Here is a 21,532-nt window from a genome sequence, read left to right on the forward strand (position 1 = left end):
CCAGTACTGGGGACAGAAGCTCGCTCTTTGCCGACACCACACCGGGCCCACGGTTCACGGGACCTGCAGCCCCTACGGCTCGTGGGAGCCTTGGAGTCGGTGTGTCAGCCCCAGGCCTCACTCATTCAGAGGCATCCAGACCACTTAACTTTGGGGCAGGACTAAGTGGGACACCCAGCACCACTTCCGTTCCTACTTTGGGCCAGATAACCTGCCATCTACCTGACCACAGCAAGGCTGCTGCAGTAGGAGAGGCAGGCACCATCCCAGCATTTGGGAACATACCTGATTCCACCTTAAATCCAAATACCTGGGGCCTACCTGGGCTGAATACAGGTGGTACGGTGATGGCAGGGGACAACACCATCCCCACGATTCGAGGCCACTTTCCATCACTGCACCCAGGGCCCATCTGGACGTAGAAAATCTACATTTAAAAGTTCTATCACCAAGGAGAAGAAATCTCTGTCAAGGGACATGTCAGTTTCCACCTTCCACCAGAGCACACCACATCTGTTGGAGTTGCAAGCGTGGGTACCACCTGTGGGTTTCAACACACTTCTAGTTCTACCTTATTTCCAAACACAAGGGGCCCACCTGCCTACAATCCAGGTGGTGGTTGTATAGGACGGAACAACATCATTCCCATGATTGGAGGACCTGGTATTCCCGCTTACAACTGGGACCCACCTGGCCAATACCCAGGCGGTGTGGATGGAGGGCACAACATCTCACCGGTGCTGGGAGGCCCTGTGTCAATAACTGCCATCAGACTTGGAACCCATCTGTGCAGAGAACAGTGGGGGTGATGGGGGACAGCACCACACCTGCTGTGACTGGATACACTTCTGGTGCCTCATTCATACAAAGCACCTGGGGCAACCCCTGGCCAAAACCCAGGTGGTGCCATGGGGGACAGCACCATCCGTATTTAGAGAGGAACCTCTACTCTCAGTAAGAACACTGGGGTCCCCAAGTCAGGACACCCCTCTGACTTAGACGAGCCAGCATTGTGTTTGGAGGCTCCTGGTCAGGGCAGCTGTGCCTGTGCTCATAGGAGTCTGGCAGCCTCATAACCTGCCCAGGGCTTCAGAGGAGCCACCAGCTAATTCCTTTCTTCTATGAAGAAACTCAACAAATGAAAAGCAGATCTTATTCTGCAAACTGTGTGTAACCATGAATGGACTTTGCCTCACTGGAAAGCGGCTCAGCCTCTTTAAGTGAAACTTAACCTCCTCTCTTCCTACAGCAAGCTGGAGGACCACACCTCAGGGGTGTGCAAGAGTGTGTGTGTGTGCGCGCGTGTGTGTGTGTGCGCGCGCTGGAGGGTGAGGAGCATATGAGCCCACTTCAGAACTACACCAGACTTGAGAAGTTCCAGTTAGGAGAATGGAAGAGAGCTGGCTGTATCATCCACTGTGCCATCCCTGGCTTGACTGTTAACTTGGCCGACCCAAGCTCCCGGCCAGTTTTCCCTAGACTTGGAACTGGCAGGATGCCCACTGCTGCTTTCAGATGCTTCCTCTCCCCCTATGCGTTTGCCTCAATGGGCCCTTCTCTTTCCCAGCTTTATATGTGTGTGTGTGTGTGTGTGTGTGTGTGTGTGTGTGTGTGTGTGTGTGTATATATACATATATGTCAATAAAACCATGTTCGTATTAATCTGCTTCTGTTTACGTGTCTTTACTCACTGACTCAGCTGTAGAGGAAGAACTGACATATGTGAGTGGTGATGCGTGAGCCAGACTTAAGGCCCCAATATTTTGCGTCCCCGTAACTGGGATGTGGAATTAGGCACACTTTATGGCTGCATGTGCTGACTCCTGAAATGTGTTTTGAGTGTAATGAGTGACAATCAGAAGGAACTAAGGTCCAAAGGAGGGAGAGATGGGGTGACTCACCCTGGCTTCTCTGTATGTGTCTCTGTCCCCTCACCACTCCGACCACACTGGAGGCTAGAGAATCCCTGATGTGTGATAAGGAACCACACTTTATGATTTTAGCTTTTGAAAATGTTTAAATGTCTTTTGGGACATCTTTTTATTCAATTCAGACTTAGGCCAGTCATCGTCATACATTCCCACTCCACCCGGAGAGGATGGATTTGGCATCCAGGTTCATGTGTCTGGAGAAACAAAGGAAGAGTTCATACCTGCTCTGTAATTATTGAAAATTTAAGTTTACCTCAAATTTACCATGCTGCTTAAAATAACAGAAAAGATCCTCTTTAAGAACTGGCTTAGCTCTGAGCTAAACTGGTAAAATATCAAATCACAAGAGTCATAATTGTGCCCACTTCTGGCTGACCCTAGAGTTTCGCTGGGCCTCCACTAGGTTTAATAATGGCAAAATTCCTGAGTCTGTACAGCCTATCTTCCAGTTGGAGGGGAGAACAGAAACCCATGTAAATTATCTGGTAGGTTAGCCAGTAATAAATGCTATGGAGATTAAGCAGTATATGGTGAGGTGAGATTGTGGGCAGAGAGAAGAAAGGCTTTCAACTTAAATGGTAGACAGGATAAGTCTTACTGGGAAGGTGGAATTTGAACAGTCTAGAGGGAGGCAGATGAGTCACACATCTGAGGGAAAAGCATTCCAGATCATGGGAATACCTCTGCAAGGCCCAGAGGAAGGATACCACTGTCCTCAGGGGAGAGTTAGTAAATAATGTGGCTGGAATAGAGTCAGCAAGTGGGAGGGAGGGAAGAGGGAAAGGAGGACAGAGAAGATGTGTGTTGAATTCCCTGCATCACCATTTATTGATTGTGTGGTCACAAACAGTTAATTCAACCTTCAAGGGTTTCAGTGAACTCAGTGCTTTTTCTATGGCCTATTTACCTCTCAAGAGTTTTGGAAGGATAAAATAATGCAGGGAAGTGACTTATAAGCCATTGTTATTGTTCTATACATAAGGATAGATGGATAGACAGGTAGATATAGATAGATAGATAGATAAGACAGACAGACATACTTCGATGACAGATGGACATACTGCACGTATATGTATGCTTAATGAATTCCTTCGAATGCTTTCACTTGGCAATTCAAATGGGAGATCCCTTCTTTAAAGGGAGCATAAAAGTGCTTTCTTTTATGAAGTACACACATGGAAAAATATAACTCAGCCTAAAAATGCACAGCACTGAGCCTAGTGCAACATTTATGAGATTAGACCTGTGAAAACAAAGAACACCATCACAGAGAGGCTGCCAGACTCCTCCAGGCACCCAGCCGCCTGATTCATTTACTCTAAGTTGTTTGTTATGGTTCCAGAGGATCAAAACTCCTGCTCCCGAACCTTCGTTTTTGTTTTTTTTTTTTAAGATTCCATATATATGTGTTAGCATATGGTATTTGTTTTTCTCTTTCTGACTTACTTCACTCTGTATGACAGACTCTAGGTCCATCCACCTCACTACAAATAACTCAATTTCGTTTCTTTTTATGGCCGAGTAATATTCCATTGTATATATGTGCCACATCTTCTTTATCCATTCATCTGTCGATGCATACTTAGGTCGCTTCTATGTCCTGGCTATTGTAAATAGAGCTGCAATGAACATTGTGCTACATGACTCTTTTTGAATTATGGTTTTCTCAGGGTATATGCCCAGTAGTGGGATTGCTGGGGCAGGACAGGAATAAAGACGCAAACGTAGAGAATGGACTTGAGGACATGGGGAGGGGGGAGGGTAAGCTGGGACGAAGTGAGAGAGTGGCATGGACGCATATACACTCCCAAATGTAAAACAGATAGCTAGTGGAAAGCAGCCGCATAGCACAGGGAGATCAGTTCCAGGCTTTGTGACCACCTAGAGGGGTGGGATAGGGAGGGTGGGAGGGAGATGCAAGAGGGAGGGGATATGGGGATATATGTATATGTATAGCTGATTCACTTTGTTATAAAGCAGAAACTAACACACCACTGTAAAGCAATTATAATCCAATAAAGATGTTAAAACAAAAGTCAAAAAACAAAAAAAGAACTCCTGCTCCCGGGCTTCAGAGAATCTCCTGCCCTTTCTAGTCAGAACTGCCTCCCAGAAGCAGGGCTGAAATCCAGTTTGCTTCTAATAGTTCCACACCTGCTCTCTGTGGTGCCTGGCAATATTACCAGGCACAATTTTTTAATTTTAAAAATTTACACTTCTTGGCTTTTTATTTTTGAAAAATTGCCTTCAAAGCTGAAAAGAACAATCCTGATAAGGCAAGCATTTAACAAATGTGTGAGAGATTTAAAGATAATTTTGAATTTCATGTTTTGATGCATTTACACAGTTGAAGCTATTTCTAAATAAATAAAAATATTCTTTTCTTTTTTATGAAAATAATACATGTACATGAGAGCAACTCAAATAATATTGAAATTCAACCCTTCTAACCCCTGTTCTCCTCTCCAGAGACAGTTTTTCGCTACTTCAATGTTACCCCCATAATTCTAAACATTATGTGTATCCTGCTATATCCATTTTAGATAAATTTTAACACCCTAACATGAAGGAGGAAGATAAACTCCTACCCCCACTACTACTCATCCCCCTTCTTTTCCAATACATCATATTCATGTCGTTACTCATGCTGCTTCTCTTTTGTAACTTCATGGAGTTTTGCTAGCTTTATTGATGGGAGAAGTGGTAGCATAGTAGCTAAAAACTACTGGTTCTGGACATGCACCACCTGGCTTGGAAACTTTGTTCCTCGCCTAGTTAGCTCTGCAATCCTGAGTAATTCATACAACCTTCCTGGGCCTCTGTTTCCTCACCTGTAAACCGAGGAAATGGATGATCCCCATCACATGAGTTGCTCAGGATGATGCAAATAATAATTAGGCCTTTGCAGCCTTTAGTATCCAACACGCAGAAGCTCTCAAGAAATATTAGCTATAGTATATAGCTATAGCATCAACTTTCTTATGGTATCAGCTTTCACCCTAATCTTACAATTTTCTTTCTGCATGAGACTATTTGTGCACCCACAGTTCTCTGTCTTTCCTCTCCCCTTGTACAACTCACCTCCTGTCAACACCGTGTTTGTTTCGTTTGTCAGTGCTGATAACATTTACATTTTCTTATGCAATCACAGCAAAGTGTCCTGTGTTTTATCTACAGGTTGACACTAAGGCTTGAAAACCAAGAAGTTATATTAACTATTTAAGTTTTGCTCAGTCCTGGGGACAAGAGTATGGTAGGACTGTATTTTCTTCTCTCTAGGTATGACACCCCTACTTCTGTCTTTACTATCGATTATTTAAACTCATGCTATATTTTAGTTTGCTTTGTACTTCAACTATTATCTTCTCACAAGATTTCATTACTTTTCCTAAAATTTGACCCACCTTCTTCCATTTTTCTCCCTGCACTATTTGCCCATAATAAATTATTTTTAAAATTTTCAAATTCAGTATTGTTTCCTTGGCTGGGTCCAATCCTTTGCCAGAACGCTTGTCCCTCCCCTACTCAGTTTGGAAGCTGTAAGACCAAAGTAAGGATAAGATCCTAAAAGAAAGGGGACCAAATTGCTTTTAGGCTAAGCCGGAAATAATGACTAATTACTAATTATGGAAAATGCATAATTCTGGCCCCATCACCCTAATTTCCTTGCTTTGTGGGAGAGCTAACCATGTGGATTTCAACTGGTACTCCAGGTTATTATGAAGCAGGTAGTCCTTATTCCATATTGAGCCAAATACTGCTCTAGGCCATAAGTGAGATCTCACCAAGGGCCTCACGTATCTTGTAAGATTAAACATTTTATATGGCACTTCAGGCTAAAACGCTGATTAGTAATAAGCAGGGTATTTTCCCTGCATATGTCTCTCAAGAATTAGAAGGTGGCTTGGGGAAGATTTGAGAATTTCAGACTCACGGATGCATGTCTTTCTTGTCCTAAATATCTTCTTTTTAGAGATCTAGAAACAGCCCTTGACCGTTATGAGACCGCCCAGGCCCTCCCTGAGCCAGTCACTGCCGTGAACCCAGGGTGATGTGATGTAGTGAGGCTGCCTGACCAGCAGTTCATACTTCACCTGAGACAGAGCTGGGCGTGGTCCTCTCAGCAGTCCCAGGACAGGAACTTTCTCTAATTCTTGAGAGACATATGCAGGGAAAACACCCTGCTTATTACTAACCAGAGTTTTAGCCTGAAGTGCCATACAAAATTTTTAATCTTACGAGATACATGAGGCCCTTGGTGAGATCTCACTTATGGCCTAGACCAGTATTTGGCTCAATATGGAATAAGGACTACCTGCCTCATAAGTACTTGGAGTACTGGTTGAAATCCAGATGGTTTTCAGATGCCCCTCCCAGGTAGGAAAACCGAGGCTCGGAGAATCCCACAGGTGCTAAGTGTGAGAGCCGTAATACGGAGCTCCAGGATTAGTCCAAGGCTGAGGGGCTGGGAGAGACAGAAAAACCAAACCAAACAAAACCACTCTTGAAAAGTTGTCTCTCTGAGGCAAATAGTACTTTTGTCTTAAATTCACGCTAAGTTGGAGATCAGAGACTTTCTTAGAAGTAGGTTTTCAGAAGACGGAGGACAAATGAAAGTTTATGTCTACAGATATGGGGATTGGTTGGGGTTGGGGGGACATTGAGATAAAGGGTTCAAAACACGAGCTCCATCAATTTCTAGTTTGCTACAGGACTCGCCCAGGCTGTTGTATAGAAACTTGGAAACACTGACTGTGGTGAAATATCTAAGCTAGCCACGTGGACAATCGCTCAAAAATACTTTTCTGTTTCCCTTGAAACACGATTTTATTGATTTCACCAAATAAATATCTCAAAGTTATGACAAAGTTGAGGAAGTTACACGCTTGGAATTGCATTTATTATTATTAACAAGCACAACTGTAGTGCTTAGACTATCACAAGTACTATTCTAAGTGCTTAGCAAATAATGACTCACTTAATCCTCATAATGGCAACACTACAGGTAGGCATTATATGTAATATTCGCCTTTATGGGGGGAAACTGAGGCCCAGAGAGGTTGAATAGCTTGTCTAATGTCCCACAGTAAGTAGGTGGCAAAAATCCAGGATTAAAACCAGACCGTCTAGACTTTCATCACTTTGCTGTGTCACCATATTATAAGTTGTGCTTAGGGAAGGGACTAAGTTGACAAGACTCTGAACTAAAAGGAGAAGGGAGAAATGAGAAAATGAGTGATCCTAGAAACTAGAGAGGATTTCGGCTCAGAAATTTCTGGTGATGAGACCCGGAAGAACAAGAACTTGGTTGGAATATTAACTTGGGGTAGTATCTGAATCCACTGAGAAATGGTTTTGTTTTCTTTAAAATTTAGAAAGGCCAGTTGGATGAAGATTAATGAAAAAAAAAAAAAGTAGAAAGGAAAAGAAGAAGGTGCCTTAAGTGAGACATAACCTCTTCCCTCTAAGTACTAGGGGTGGGGGTCCTGTGGGAAAGGAGGGAGCTCTTTCTACTGGTTTGTCACCAGGATCAACAAGGAGAAACATGGCAACCACTGTACTGGTTTTGATGATCCCTCAAAACCAAGGCTTCAGTTTCCAAGAACGACCTATGGTAGCATACCTACCGTGTGTCAGACATGCCACTAAGTGTGTTCCCAGTCACACATTTTAATTGGAGAAATAGTTCCTATGAGGTACGCATTAGTTCCCTATGGCTGCTGTAATTTTCAAATTACTGCAAATGTGCTTGCTTAAAACAAAACACACTTATTTTCTTATGGTACTGGAAGACAGAGGTCCAAAACCAGTTTCCCTGGAGTTGACAGGGCCATCCATCCTCCTTCTAGGGGCTCTAAGGGAGAATCTGCTTCCTTGCCAGCATTCCTTGACTTTTGGCCACATCAATCCAACCCCAACTTCATCATCACCTTCTCTTTGGAGTAAAAACTCCCTCTGCCTCTCTCTTCTGAGAACACCAGTGGTTACATTTGGGCCCATCCAGGTAATCCAGGTGAATCTCCCCATCTCAAGACCCTTACTTTAATCCCATTGGCAAAGTCCCTTCTGCCATTTAACGTGACATTCACGGGTTCTGGGGATTAGAATGTGGACATTTGGGGGCAAAGGTATTATTCAGTCTACTACAAGGTAGATACTATTATCTTTCTCAGATGCAGGAATTGAAGTTTAGGCAAGTAATTTGTCTCAGGTCTACAATTTCCAGAGTAGAGATTTAAATTCTGGCAGTGAGACTTTAGGATACACTCTAAACAACTTTAATCTGTGTCCTTAACTACTGCATAATCCTTGGTTAAGAGTCACACTTAGGTATCAAGACCCAATTGAATAAAACACTATGTACTGTCTCCTCTTTCACTTTGTTTGCCTGGTGTATTTATGACTCTTGCCCAGAGCAGAAGAGTTCAGAAAATTGTTATGCAGGTTTACTAAGAGAAAGCATTGACTGTTTGATGTGCGTTGAGTAATGGAAGGTTTTTTAAAATAGAATATGCCACCAAGGAGTGTTATCACCATTTTACATATTTAAACAACCAGACAACAACAAAAAGCTACAGATGCAAAGGTGTCAGGGACATGTCTAAAGGCAACCTGCCAGAAAAAGGGCTGGTACCAGATGCCAGATGCCCAGGCCTGAATTCATCCTATCCAGTCCTGATTAAGCACCTGTTCAGAGGGATTGTGGCTCATCACCCAACACCTGAGTCTTTATACCCCAGCTTCAAGACGGAAATTAGCCGAGGGATCACAGATATTGTACTAATCACTAATTCATAATCTGCTATCCCCATCCTTTGTGGGAGAGAACTTGGCACTTCTAAAATCCTTTTCTGCTTGAGAAAGAGCAGAGCAGCCTTTGCTCCTCTGGCTGTGACCTACCGTGCTTTGCAAAGGTGATTTGGCAAGTGCAGCTGCAAACCCATCTCCAATATCACACATCTATGGAAAATTCCAGTCAGGTTTTAGACCCAGTCACAGTACATTTTCCTGAGGATCAGTAATGATTTGCTGAGGATCAGTAATGCTCTCCGTGTGCTGGCTGACAAGGCCATGATCTCTGCGCTTATTATACTCCATTTGTCAGCTCTGCTCTGACACAGTTGTCCGCAGGATTCCTTAGGAATACTGGAGGTATTTAGGCACAATTTCAGGGGCTGCTCCTGCCTGTATCGTCTCATTTCTTAATCAACATTTCCCACTCGAGACTATAAATAATTCAACTTGGGTGGGTTATCAGAGGCATTCTTCCCTACTCTACTCCATTTGAATCTCTGTGCTCTTTAAGTTTCACATACGTGGCATCACATATTTCCCATCATCCCTATTTTCAGCAGTCAGGGCTACAAAGGTAATTGGCAAGTTCATTAGCCTTTCCCTTTCTTTCCCTCTTGATTGTTTAAGAGTGATTTGCTAAAGACCGTGCGTTTCGATGTTTTGCAAAGCTCAGTGGTACAGACAATATTGGAACTGTGCCCTGGAGAAATAGACAGATTCTTCTCCTTCTCTTATAGAACAGAAAAGAGATTCATCTATCACACAGTTACACAAGGTTTCTCTACTTGCATTGCCAAGGATCTGGATAAGACTGGTAATACTCCACATCTTCTGTTGGAAGGTACTTTGCCTTCCATAAAATTAAATCCACACCATATGAGAACTTTAGTCTAACCTCTCATCTATTGATTCATGAGGTTTGACTCACTGAGATTTCCCCTCCTCATACGATTGTGAAGAAAAGGAACTGTTGGCCAAATCCATGGTCAAATGTTTATATTATGTTTCCTAGTTTGTCAGTTATCTTTATGTTTGGGTTGCCTTTTACTGTGCAGAATTCTTTAATTTTTATGAAGTCAAATCAACTCTTTTTCTTTATGATATCTCAGATTCATGTTCTGCTTAGGGACAGACTTCCTCATAACAAGAATTTGATTTCTTATCTTATTTTACATTCTTCTAGGTATTTGTTTCTTGCAATGGAATATTGCCAAATGTATGCTACACATGCAGTCCTCCCTCTGAACAGTTTGCCCATGCATGAATTTCAGTTACCGTGATTTAGTTAAATAATCCCAGGACGCCAACAAAACAATCAAATTTCAGTTACTGCCATATTAACTGTGAGGAAGTGCATAAAGTACAAACTTCACAGCTAGTTCTTAAGTCCACAAATCACCCTGGATATAACAGATGTGTATCATGATCGGTGAACAATCAGGTCCCTTCTTTCAAAGTCTGTAGGTGCTTGGTCACTGTGCATGTTATTCAGTTCACACACAGACAGCAAGATCCATGCATTGCTTAGAATTGAACCGTTTAATCTTCAAGTATTTTGGAATTTTCCAGCTTTGTTTTTGTTACTGATTTCCAGTTTGATCTCACTGTGGTCTGAGAACAGAGTTTATATGATTTCTGATGTTTTAAATTTGTTAGAGTGTGTTTCATGGCCCAGAATGTGGTCTTTCTTGGTGTATACTTCGTGTGAGCTTGAGACAATGTGTATTCTGCTGTTGTTGGATGAAGCAGTCTGTAGACGTTTATTATATCCATTTGTCGATGGTGTTGTTGAATTCAGCTATGTCTGTGCTGATTTTCTGCCTGATGGATTTGTCCATTTATGATAGAGGGATGTAGAAATCTCCAACTATGATAGTGGATTTATCTCTTTCTCCTCGCAGTTCTATCAGTTTTTGTCTCACGAATTTTGATGCTTTGTTGTTAGGCACCTAAACATTAAGAATTGTTATGTCTTCTTGGAGAATTGACCCCTTTATCATTATGGAATGCCCCTCTTTGTGCCTGATAATTTTCTTTGCTCTTAACTCTGCTTTGTCTGAAATTGATACAGCTTCTCAAACTTTCTTTTAATTAGTGCTAGCATGATGTATCTTTCCCCAACCCTTTACTTTTAAGCTATATGTGCCTTCATATTTAAAGTAGATTTCTTATATTTGGATCTTGTTTATCGATCCTCTGTGACAATCTCTGTCTTTTAATTGGTGTATTTATACCATTGGTATTTAAAATGATTATTGATACCATTGGATTAATATCTACCATATTTGTTACTGTTTCATATTTACTGTCATTGTCCTTTGTTCGTTTTTTAAATTCCACGCTTTTTCTGCCATTTCTGGTTTTAATCAAGCATTTTACATGTTTCACTTTTCTCTTCCTTGAAAATCCAGACACGATGTACTGGTGAAATTAACTGCAGTACATAGTCCTTTAGTGATGTGGTGTTATAGAAGCATTGCATAGTCTTATGATTAGGTCTCAGTCTTATAATGAGCATGTGCTCCTCAGCTATGAACGTCACAAGTGCCTTTCAGTGTTTTCCCTCCCCTTAGGTGAAACACAATGGCTGGAATAGGTCAGGGTACGATATTTCCCTTCCCCCAGGTCAGTTAGGCTCTGACAAAATCCCATAGGTTAGGCCTCTGGTAAAACAGCTTCTCCTGAGGGCAGGCCTTATGAAGCATAGCAGAATGCTCTGGTGTATTTCAAACTTGCTCCTTTCACCCTCCCCCTGCCAGAATCCCAAGGGGAGTTTCCTTTGACCTTCACCTGGTAGTCACAACCTGGTAGAGGTCAAGAGACAAAACTCCCAAAAGGACAGGGGCTTCCCTGGAGTTTTTACCTCACAGATCTTTCCACACAAGCCTCCAGCAATCCGTCAAATACAGTTCAGGTTTTCCTACCTCACTATTGGCGTCCACAGAGATTTCTGCTCTTGGGTTTCTGTTCCGGTAGGTTGTTATTCTCTGTATCTGCCATCTGCCTCTCCAATTTTGGGCACAGTGATTTTTTCCTGTGACCTCACCTCTCTAATGAATCTAAGAAGAACTGCTGATTTTTCAGTGTGTTCAGATATTTACCTGTTAGGACAGAGTGGCAACTTCCAAGCTCCTTCCATGCTGGACTCAAAACTAGACGTCTCATAAGTTTTTTACAATGGAATAAAACATGTTAATTCTCAATATTTCTAATGTTTTTGGTTGTACTGTATTAACTAAATATAAGGTTTACTAATTTTTTAAGTCTATCTATAACTTTATAACCAACAAGAAAGTTTCTAGTGTTTCGTCAGAAAGATTTTAAGGTCATGGAACAATAGTATTTTCCCCATCGATCATTAAGATCAACTTTGCACAGTTCAGCTCGTTTGGTCATTGTTGTAGTTCCACAGTGAGGACAGCCTGTACTTTACTTACCCTATATTTTATTTCTCATATATACATGGGTTCCTATTCTGGTTTAATAATATACTGATGTATTGTTATAGCTTATTAGATTTTTTCAAACTACTGAAATTTGGAGTGTGTTTTGATATTGGATACGGACATTTCTTTCCTCATTCCAACTTTATCCTACTTTAAAATATCTGCTTGATGGTGATAAATCCCTCTTGGTTATAATGACTTTTTAAAAATATGTTGCTGGAATCTACTTGCTAATATTCATTAGAACTTAAGATCTTAAAAGAAATGTGCTTCTAGTTACTTTTTGGGTGAATTTTCCATATCTGATTTTTGTATTAGGACTCTTCTAGCTTTTTTAGTACATTGGAAAATAACGGATGTCTTTCTAAGGTGCATATCTTTGATTATATTTTCTAATTTCATAAAGCTACTTGTATTCTCTACTCAAAATATAAGTAAATATTGGCTGCATATAACTTATCAATAATCAGCCATTTTGTCCAGAATTTTCAAATGTGTTGGTTAAAGCTAGCATAGTATTCTTTGGCAATTAAAAAAATATTCTCTCTGTTTTATAGCTAGTCCCATCTCTATCATATTTGCCAAATATTGCTTATTTTACTGGTCTTTCTAAAGAACAAGCTTTTGGTTTTATTTGTCAAGTTTACTGCTTTTCTTCTCTATTTTTGACTTTTCTCTTTATTAATTTTGCCCTTCCACTCTTTTGGATATACCTTGTTCTTTTTCTATGTCTACTCCAATTCCTGTAGCTTCAAGAGCCATTTTCAACAACTCAACCAGCTCTGCCAGCTGTGTCATGGCCACTTCATCATATGCCATTAAAACTTAATCTCATACACTGGGTGAAGACTCAGCAGCCTTATTTTGCTTTCAAAATTGTTCTATGGCCTTGGATCCTTCTTCTTCTTCTAAATTCACATTATCATCAGGGAGAAGTCTAGTGGGCCTCATGCTGCTTATAAGGCTTGCCTTTCCTCCAGTTTCATAATAAAAGAAAAAACATTTCCACCCTTTTTTTGATGTTGATCGAAAATTTAGCAACACTTCTTTGCACTGTATCCAAATTCCTAAATATAAGCAAGCCTTCATGCACACAGGCGCACCGAAATGTCATAATTTTAAACTATGTATGACTTTGAACAATGACCTTTCCAAATACTTCATGGTCCTCCTTTCTTCCTGGGTGTCCAGAGTTTTTCATTCCTACAACATCTTTTACACATGGTCAATTTGTGTCATAAGCTCTTCCTCCCTCCCACTTCTGAGTATATAGCCAAAGGAAACATCATCATTATTTGAAGAGATACCTGTACTCCCATGTTCACTGTAGCATTATTCACAAGAGCCAAGGTATAGAAACAACCTAAGTGTCCATAGTAGATTAATGGATAAAGGAAATATGGTATATATATACAATGGAATATTATTCAACCTTAAAAAAGAAGAAAATCCTATCATTTAAGACAACATGGATAAAACTGGAGGACACTATGCTAAGTGAAATAAGATAAAGACAGATAGTGCATGATGTCACTTATATGTGGACTCTAAATAAATAACTAAATAAATAAACTCTTCCTTCCTTGGACATTTTCCTCAGCAGAATCTAGCAGCCTCTAGTAGTGAGTCTCATCTTTTTTTATTGTTTGTACCAGATCACAACCCCAGGGAACCTATGTATTTAATGATGTATATTTAGATTATAGTTTACCATTGTTCTTTTTCTTTGTAATTCATTCCTTCCACTTCTGGCATCAGAACCTCATTTTTCCTTTGGAGAAGTCCTTGTGATTCAGGTAGGCTGTGTGTCTCCTCCCTAGGCTGTGTGACTTGGGCCTGGCTAGACACAGTATTTTATATATACTCCATATGTCTTATGTACTTATTTCTCTTGTTTTCCATCATATTCCCAAATCATAGTTGTTTTGCTTTTTTTTTTAACCAATGCCTGCTAACTCTTGTCCTCCTGTGTCTATTTATATTGTGTGTTTTTTTTTCTTTCTTTCTTTTTTTTGAGCTTTTGATCATTTAGTCTTTTTCCTGGTATGTCAAATTATTATTATTATTTTTTTTTATAAAGATCTTTCCAACATGCAACAGCTATCAGTTTTTTTAATTAATTAATTAATTTATTTATTTATTTATTTTTGGATATGTCGGGTCTTCGCTTCTGTGCAAGGGCTTTCTCTAGTTGCGGCAAGCGGGGGCCACTCTTCATCGCAGTGCGTGGGCCTCTCACTGTCGTGCCCTCTCTTGTTGTGGAGCACAGGCTCCAGACGCACAGGCTCAGTAGTTGTGGCTCACGGGCCCAGTTGCTCCGCGGCATGTGGGATCTTCCCAGACCAGGGCTTGAACCCGTGTCCCCTGCATTAGCAGGCAGATTCTCAACCACTGCACCACCAGGGAAGCCCCAAATTATTTTTTATACTAAAATTGGGCTTAACTTATTTTAGGAAACTATAAAGATACCTCCACATTCTGGATGTTGTTATCTTTCTCTTGAAAAGATTTACTTTTGCCCATGGCAGACAGTTACTATAGGGACTGGTAACCTTAGTCCATTCTCAGTTTGAGCTCATTCAAAGCTGTTTTTCAGTCTGTGTGAAGGTTGGTCTATTTCCATCTTGTCCTTGCTCTACAGGTGTTGCCCTTTGGGATTACCATGTGAAAGTTTGGATTCTCCCTATTCCCAAGTACCCTTGTATTTGTTAGGCTTTAAATGTAATGGTTCCCCCAGCCCTGTGAGACTAAGAATACGCTTAGCTTGTCATTCCATTCGTTTCTTTTAGCTTGAGCTCTTGCCGTTTGGCTTCTGTGGTTAGAGTCTTTTGAACTCCTTGGCTTTTCAGCTCCTAGGCTGTAAGATTTGAATCAGCAAATGCCCCAAGGAGAAAAGCTGCACCAAATGTCAAGCTTGCATCTGTGTTTCCCTTCTCTCCAGAACTTGGCCCACATGTCTTGGTGTCTCTCTAACATTCTTAGGCCGGCGAACAACTGTTTTCTTACTTTATCCAGGTTTTCTAAAATTTCTTTAGACTTCACCTGATCTTATGTTATTATTGAACTATCATCTCAATTATCCCTAGGAAGAAAATTTACAATTTTATGTTTTATTTTTTTATTTTCTATATTAACTCAGTTTCTGTAGAGACTTTTTACCTGATTGTTCAGTCTAGTTCCTGTGTTACCAGTAAGATCGAGATAAGGTGGAGGCTAAGAATATTGGGGGGAAATCACTGATGAATATGTCTCGTTCTTTTTGTTTTTCCCCTCTTTATTTACTCTGGCAGCCTACATTTGCCTTTCTTGATTTGACCCAGTTGCCCAAATAAGGAACCCACTCTGGCAAAGACCTGACTTTACTCTCATAAATGTCTGCATGTTAGGATTAGCTAGATGATGAACACCATGCCAAAGTTCTTTGTGTGAGACTTTTGCAGAGTTTTGTTAGCCCTTTAGTTTGCCTCTTGCCAACACTGCTCAGATTGTTGAGGTTTTCTAAGATTCTGTAGGTCAAACCTCTCTACCTGCATACAAGATGAGCCCTTCTCTCTTTCCTGAGCTCACTTGTGGGAGGTTAGCCCTCGGTTTTTCTTTTTCCCCATCCAATCATATTTGTTCATGAATTCCAAAAAGCTCTCAAAGCACCTGTCATACCTCTCTCTCTTCTCTTTTTTATCAACACTGTTAAATATTAACCATATATTTGCATACCTCTTTCTTACTTACAATGGAATATTGGAAGGCTAGATCATTAAGTGTGAGCCCCACCAAACTATGACTCATACAACACTCTACCCCAGGCCTAAACTTGTGATATCCACTGGTTTTCTTATAATATCTTATATGTTTCTAAATTTGTAATGATTTAGTTAATTCCCGAGTTATGTGACAATAAGAAATCAGTCAAATTAGCACTACAAAAGTGCAGCTTAGACCTAGGGACCAGAACCAAGGACCAGAAAAACCTGTTAACCAATAAGTTTCATTTGTACTTTATGTTTAACAAGTGCTGAGGGTGAATGGGAAGTGAGGGAAAAGGAGTTTAACTTCATATCACAGATCCTTGCACTAAAATGAAGAGGAAAATGACAGAGTTCCTGGTTCAAGTCACTATAATCTGCTTATATAAACAATAACAACACATAAGAAAAACAAACACTATATGACAGGAACAATGGATAATTAATTACCAGATCAGGGAGGACAGATTACACTTGCTATGAGATTTCATTAAAGAAGGATTCCAAAAAGCACTGGCTTCTTCTGAGACTTCTTAGAAGAGGAAGGATTTGAATTGAATAAGCCCTCTCCTAAGCTCCGGGCAGGGAACAGGCACAGTGTCAGCAATGGCACAGAGGGCTTATGGAATAGGGAACAAAACTGGCTGAACAGAGGAGTGCTACGTGTTGGGGAATACGGGGGAAAGGCTGGCTGAGGTTGGTTAAATGAAACATAATTAGACTGAAGAGAAAGTAGGTGGAAAGACAGGTGGAAGACTGTGGAAAGCCCCTGAAGATGTAGGTCAGCATAATAATATTAAGAAATCAGTGGTACTTTGACACTATATGAATGGCTAGGTTTAAAAAATCAGGGAAACACAATAAAAGAATCAACTACCGATATAATGATATGTACCCAAATGCCAGATACCGAAGAATACACACTGTGTGTTTCCATGTATGTGATATATGGCGATAGAGGTCAGTTTAGGTGTTACCCTGGGGACGTATGGAACAGAAAGAAGTAACAGAGAACATTGTAGGGTGTTAGAAATATTTTATAATATCTTGATCTGGTGTTGGATACATGGGTGCATAGAGATGTAAAAATTCAGTTATTATCAATGCAATTGGTGTTTATTGTTTGAATGCATACATTTAAAAATAAAAAAAAAAACTCCAGTAGGTTAATTAGGCTGTCAGTTGTATGACGTAAATCTTGGTCAAGAAATAGCCAAGGTAGTAATGCAGTAATAAGTTATAAATGTGCTCACTGGGGTCTAGAATGTCACTATTGGAATATAAGAAATATGTGTGAGAAAAAAGACAAATATTCAATATTGATGGTTGGATGAGCTGAATAAATTAGATGACTCTACTTTTAAGTTAAGAACTTTGCCAGTGTTTGGATACCTTTGAACAAAGAAAAAAAGGAAATACAATTTTTATTAAGCATATGCTATGTATCAATCCCTGACTTATATTTTGACACATATAAACATAGGAAATATTGCACCTTGTAACTGAGACAATGAAGATGAGCGAGGTAGCTGGTTTTGACACTAGAGGCTGAGAAAACAATTAGCTCATAATCGTAAGAAGTTTGAAGTCGGAGGAAAAGAATCAAGAGGAAATAGTGGTAAGTGCCAGGGGCTCCTGGAAACTACATAGGAGATGAAGCCCCCAGAATTGTTGAGCTTTCTAAGAGGCCCAATGAATCAAGTAAAAGCAGAAGGCTTAAAACTGAATCCTGGGGATATATGTACACATATAGCTGATTCACTTTGTTATACAGCAGAAACTAACACAACATTGTAAAGCAATTATATTCCAGTAAAGATGTAAAAAAAAAACAACAAAAAACCGAATCCTGCAAAGTAACAAATGTTAGAACAAACAGTAAAGAATTGTAAGAAAAATAATCACATGCATGTCCCAACACAGAAATATCCTAAGCTCCATCTCAGCATTTCTCTGATTGGCCTTTCACAAAATACAGTCTCATCAGCTGAATATAGGTTTGTCAAGTAAGTGTGAGTAAGACTGAACTAAACAAAATTAAATCAATTCCTTCCTCCAAAACTTTTCAGAGTATGTAACGTAACCAAGTAAAACTTGAATTTCATGTCGGGATGTAGAGTACGGCTCTTCCCAAATGTTTCTGTCTTGTAACTACATTGACATCATCTAAAACCAGTGTTCCTCAGGACAGAGATTGTGAAATGCTGCTCTCATCGTGTAAGATAACAAGTCCTTCTCAAAATCCATTCTTCCTTCTGCCCTTTCTCATGTTGTCCCTGCCACCTGGAAGGTCTCTCCTAAGCTCCACCAGCCAAAACCCTACCCATCTTTTAGGGTCCAAGAGATCATAAAAGGCTTACATTACTAAAAGGCAGAGAAAGAAATCCCTTCCTAGCGATCTACACTTCCCTCCTAGGGAAAAGAAAAATTGTAAAGTATACCACAGTGACCTTAAGTCTATGAATGTAACTATGTCGTGTTACTTTGAGTTCTGTAAAAGTCAATGTGCTACAATATATATGGATATGAATGCTTGATCTCTTATAAGTAGATCTTGCTGATAACTTTCATCATGAGCAAGGTTAATTATTAAGGGAGCCATTGTGTTTGGCTCAGCCCTTATACCCAGGGAATATTAAAATTGGAAAGGTCCCTAGATATTAGCAAATCTATCCACCTCATATTCTAAGTAAGGAAACTGAGACCTTCATAGATTGGATATTTATATTAACAAAGGATAAGGAAATAAGATATCGGCAGATCTATCTTTTAGATTAAGAATTTTGAGATTTTTGTAGAATACTAGAACATTATGTCCACTGATGTTGAGACAATGTGTTTCTTAGTCATCATTTTCTATTGCAGTGACCAAGAGAGGTGGTAGTCAGTAGTTGTACAAAGAGAAAAAGAAAACTTTAGAAACTCCCAATTTATATACAAAGGGAAATCCATCACTCATGTTATTTAAGCTAACTGGATGCAGCTTATCAGCTACATTGAGGAATGGTGAAGTTAAGTGTCTATAGAGGTAACATGCTAGTTTGTGTCATGAGCTCCCTCTTGTTCAAGTGAGTTACTGGTTAGCACTCAACTAGGCACTTAGAGTCCATGATAAAACTGGACTAAATGTTTATCTGTGGCATCTTTATTCTTCTTTGGTGAACTTAGGCAGAATTAGCTCTCTTATGTTTTGATAAATTCAAGTATTAACAAGGCTAAGATTTCACAAGTTCTTTGGCCTAGACATGGGGGTAAGGAGGACCAATGAGCTGGAGTGCTTCTAGATTTAAGAATGGTCAGATTGAGGAAGAAGAGTCTTATGCCAGAGGTGAAAGAAGACTGATTATAATTACCTATTTTAAAAAATTCCAACCCTTTTAAATGTTCTAAAGTGATCATGAAGTACATGGGTATGCTAGGAAGTAAGGGAGTCAACCAAGAATATTCTGTAAGAGTTTGTGGATGGCAATAAAGAGGCAAGGAAGACAGAGAACATACTAGAAAAGGTTTTGGTTGGCCATAATAATGAAGTCAGAAGGAGCATAAGAAGAAGAATGGCAGATGCAATGGGAAAGAGAAAGCAAGAATAGAGAAGCAAAAGGGAAAGTAGAAAAATGAGACAAATTTGGAGAAGGAAATGAGGGCGAAAACTGGGTGAAAGAAAGAGGGAAGCACTGATGGTAGACCAGATGACACTCAAAAATTAACATGATGCACATTTAAGATGTGTCAACAATTGCCACGGTCATTACCCTCAAATAGTTTACAGTATGTGTTTCAAAGACATTTATAAATAGAAAATGCCATTAAAATAAGTGCCAGGGTAAAAGTATTCATGGAATTGTATGGGAGAATAAAAAGGGGGAATTTAGATTAAATCTTCCCTAAGGGATCAGGAAAGACTTCATAGAGGAGATCTTCTTCAAAGCAGATGACTCTTAGGGAAAAAAAAAAAACAGGAAGAAGACTACAACAGAAGATAGGAAGAGAGAAAGGTAAAGAGAGAGATGTAGAGAAGAAAGAACTAAAGAAGAAAGAAAAGGGGTCTAAAGGAGAAAAGTGAGGAGCACAAAAAGAATCACAAGATTGGCCTGAATTCACTGAATGATTGTGGAACATTCATATTTTGAGCATTGCAAAATTTGGGAATGAATACAATAACTACTGTATTTTTATTGTAATATGCCAATACTTCACATGTATTATCCCATTTTTAATACTCAAAACAGCCCAATGAGGTAGACATTAATATTCTATTTTTCAAATGAGGACACTGATCTAAGGAAAGGTTGAATAATTGCTGGCCAGTGGCAGGGCAGGGATTTGAATGAATGATACCTTAATCCATATTTTATTTACGAAGCTCTAGAGGAAAAAAATAAAAACAAAAGAAAGAGTTTGAGAATTCATTGAAAACAGAGAAGAAAAATTTTAAAAAAGGAAAGCAGAGAGATACATTTAAACTAGAGCTTCTGATTAATGCTAGCTGGAAATAATGTATCAATACCAGCATCACAGTTACACCAGATTTGCAGGACTCCTAATCCACATTCTCTCTGTTACATGACAAACCTGATCAAATGTGGAAAGGTTCTGAGGGACAGATTTCTTGGGACTTGTCCCTGCTTCATTCTGAATCTCCTTCCTCTTATCCCCAAGCAAAATTATGGACGGAATAAGAGTTGACCAGCTGAGAATGGATTCTTTGTTATCTGAGAACTCACCATCCCACAGAGGTGTTAGTTCAATTGTTTATACACTTGTAAGTATATATTTACTAAAGGATAAAGGATGGAGATGAAGTTGTTTCTATTACTAAATGCTTACCACGGTCACTGCACACACAACACACCTCACCTAGTTTTTATAATAATACTACACATGTTGGTGCTAACTTCCTGACTTTACAGACAAGGAAGCTAAAGCTTAGAGAAGTTTCAAAACTTGCTCACGATCACTCAGCTGATAAGTGAGAGAGTAGCTCTAACTACCCAGAAAGAAACACATGGCATCCAGTTGCTAAATACTTCAGAGTTTCCAGGAGCTGAAAGTCCAGCAAGATAATACATGAGTCACGTTGCCAGAGAGCTGTAACTCTAAGTTTAAATTACAATTATTTTGAAATGTTCCCAGTAAGAGAGGTTGGTAGGGTCAAGGAGTTTTGGAATAGATTGAAATAATTGGAGAAGTTTTGTAGGAGTTAGATCTTGACCTCTGGTTTAGAGGAAAAACCAGCAAATATTTTGCCAAATGAAGTAAGAATAGTTATCTCAGGCAACTGCCAGAAAAACCATAAATCATTAAAAAGTCATCCTCACTACTCAAAAACAAAAGGTCTTTTGGGGGCAATCATCCATCCAAATTTCTAAGCTTCCTTTCAAACACATGCATCTATGATTCAGAAATTAAAGTTTCAAATCATAACTGACAACTGCTGTGGCTATTACCCTTTGCCCTTAGGAACTACCACCCAAAGTTCCAGGAGAATTGTTCTTGTTGTTTACTGTGTAGATTCCTGGACCCTGGGTTTCAGAGATTTCACTTTGTTTTTGCAAATTTTATTGAGGTATAATATACACACAGAAAAGTTTATGAATCCTGATTGCTTTTGACATCC

The 21,532-nt window shown here is 39.7% G+C and overlaps 1 pseudogene; it reads left to right on the top strand.

Moving 5' to 3' along the window:
- Positions 1-808: 808 nt before the first annotated feature.
- LOC133097316 (ferritin light chain-like) overlaps positions 809-21,532 on the top strand; it is a 120,635-nt pseudogene continuing 99,911 nt past the window's right edge.

Source organism: Eubalaena glacialis, chromosome 9, assembly GCF_028564815.1.
Source record: "Eubalaena glacialis isolate mEubGla1 chromosome 9, mEubGla1.1.hap2.+ XY, whole genome shotgun sequence".
NCBI lineage: Eukaryota > Metazoa > Chordata > Mammalia > Artiodactyla > Balaenidae > Eubalaena > Eubalaena glacialis.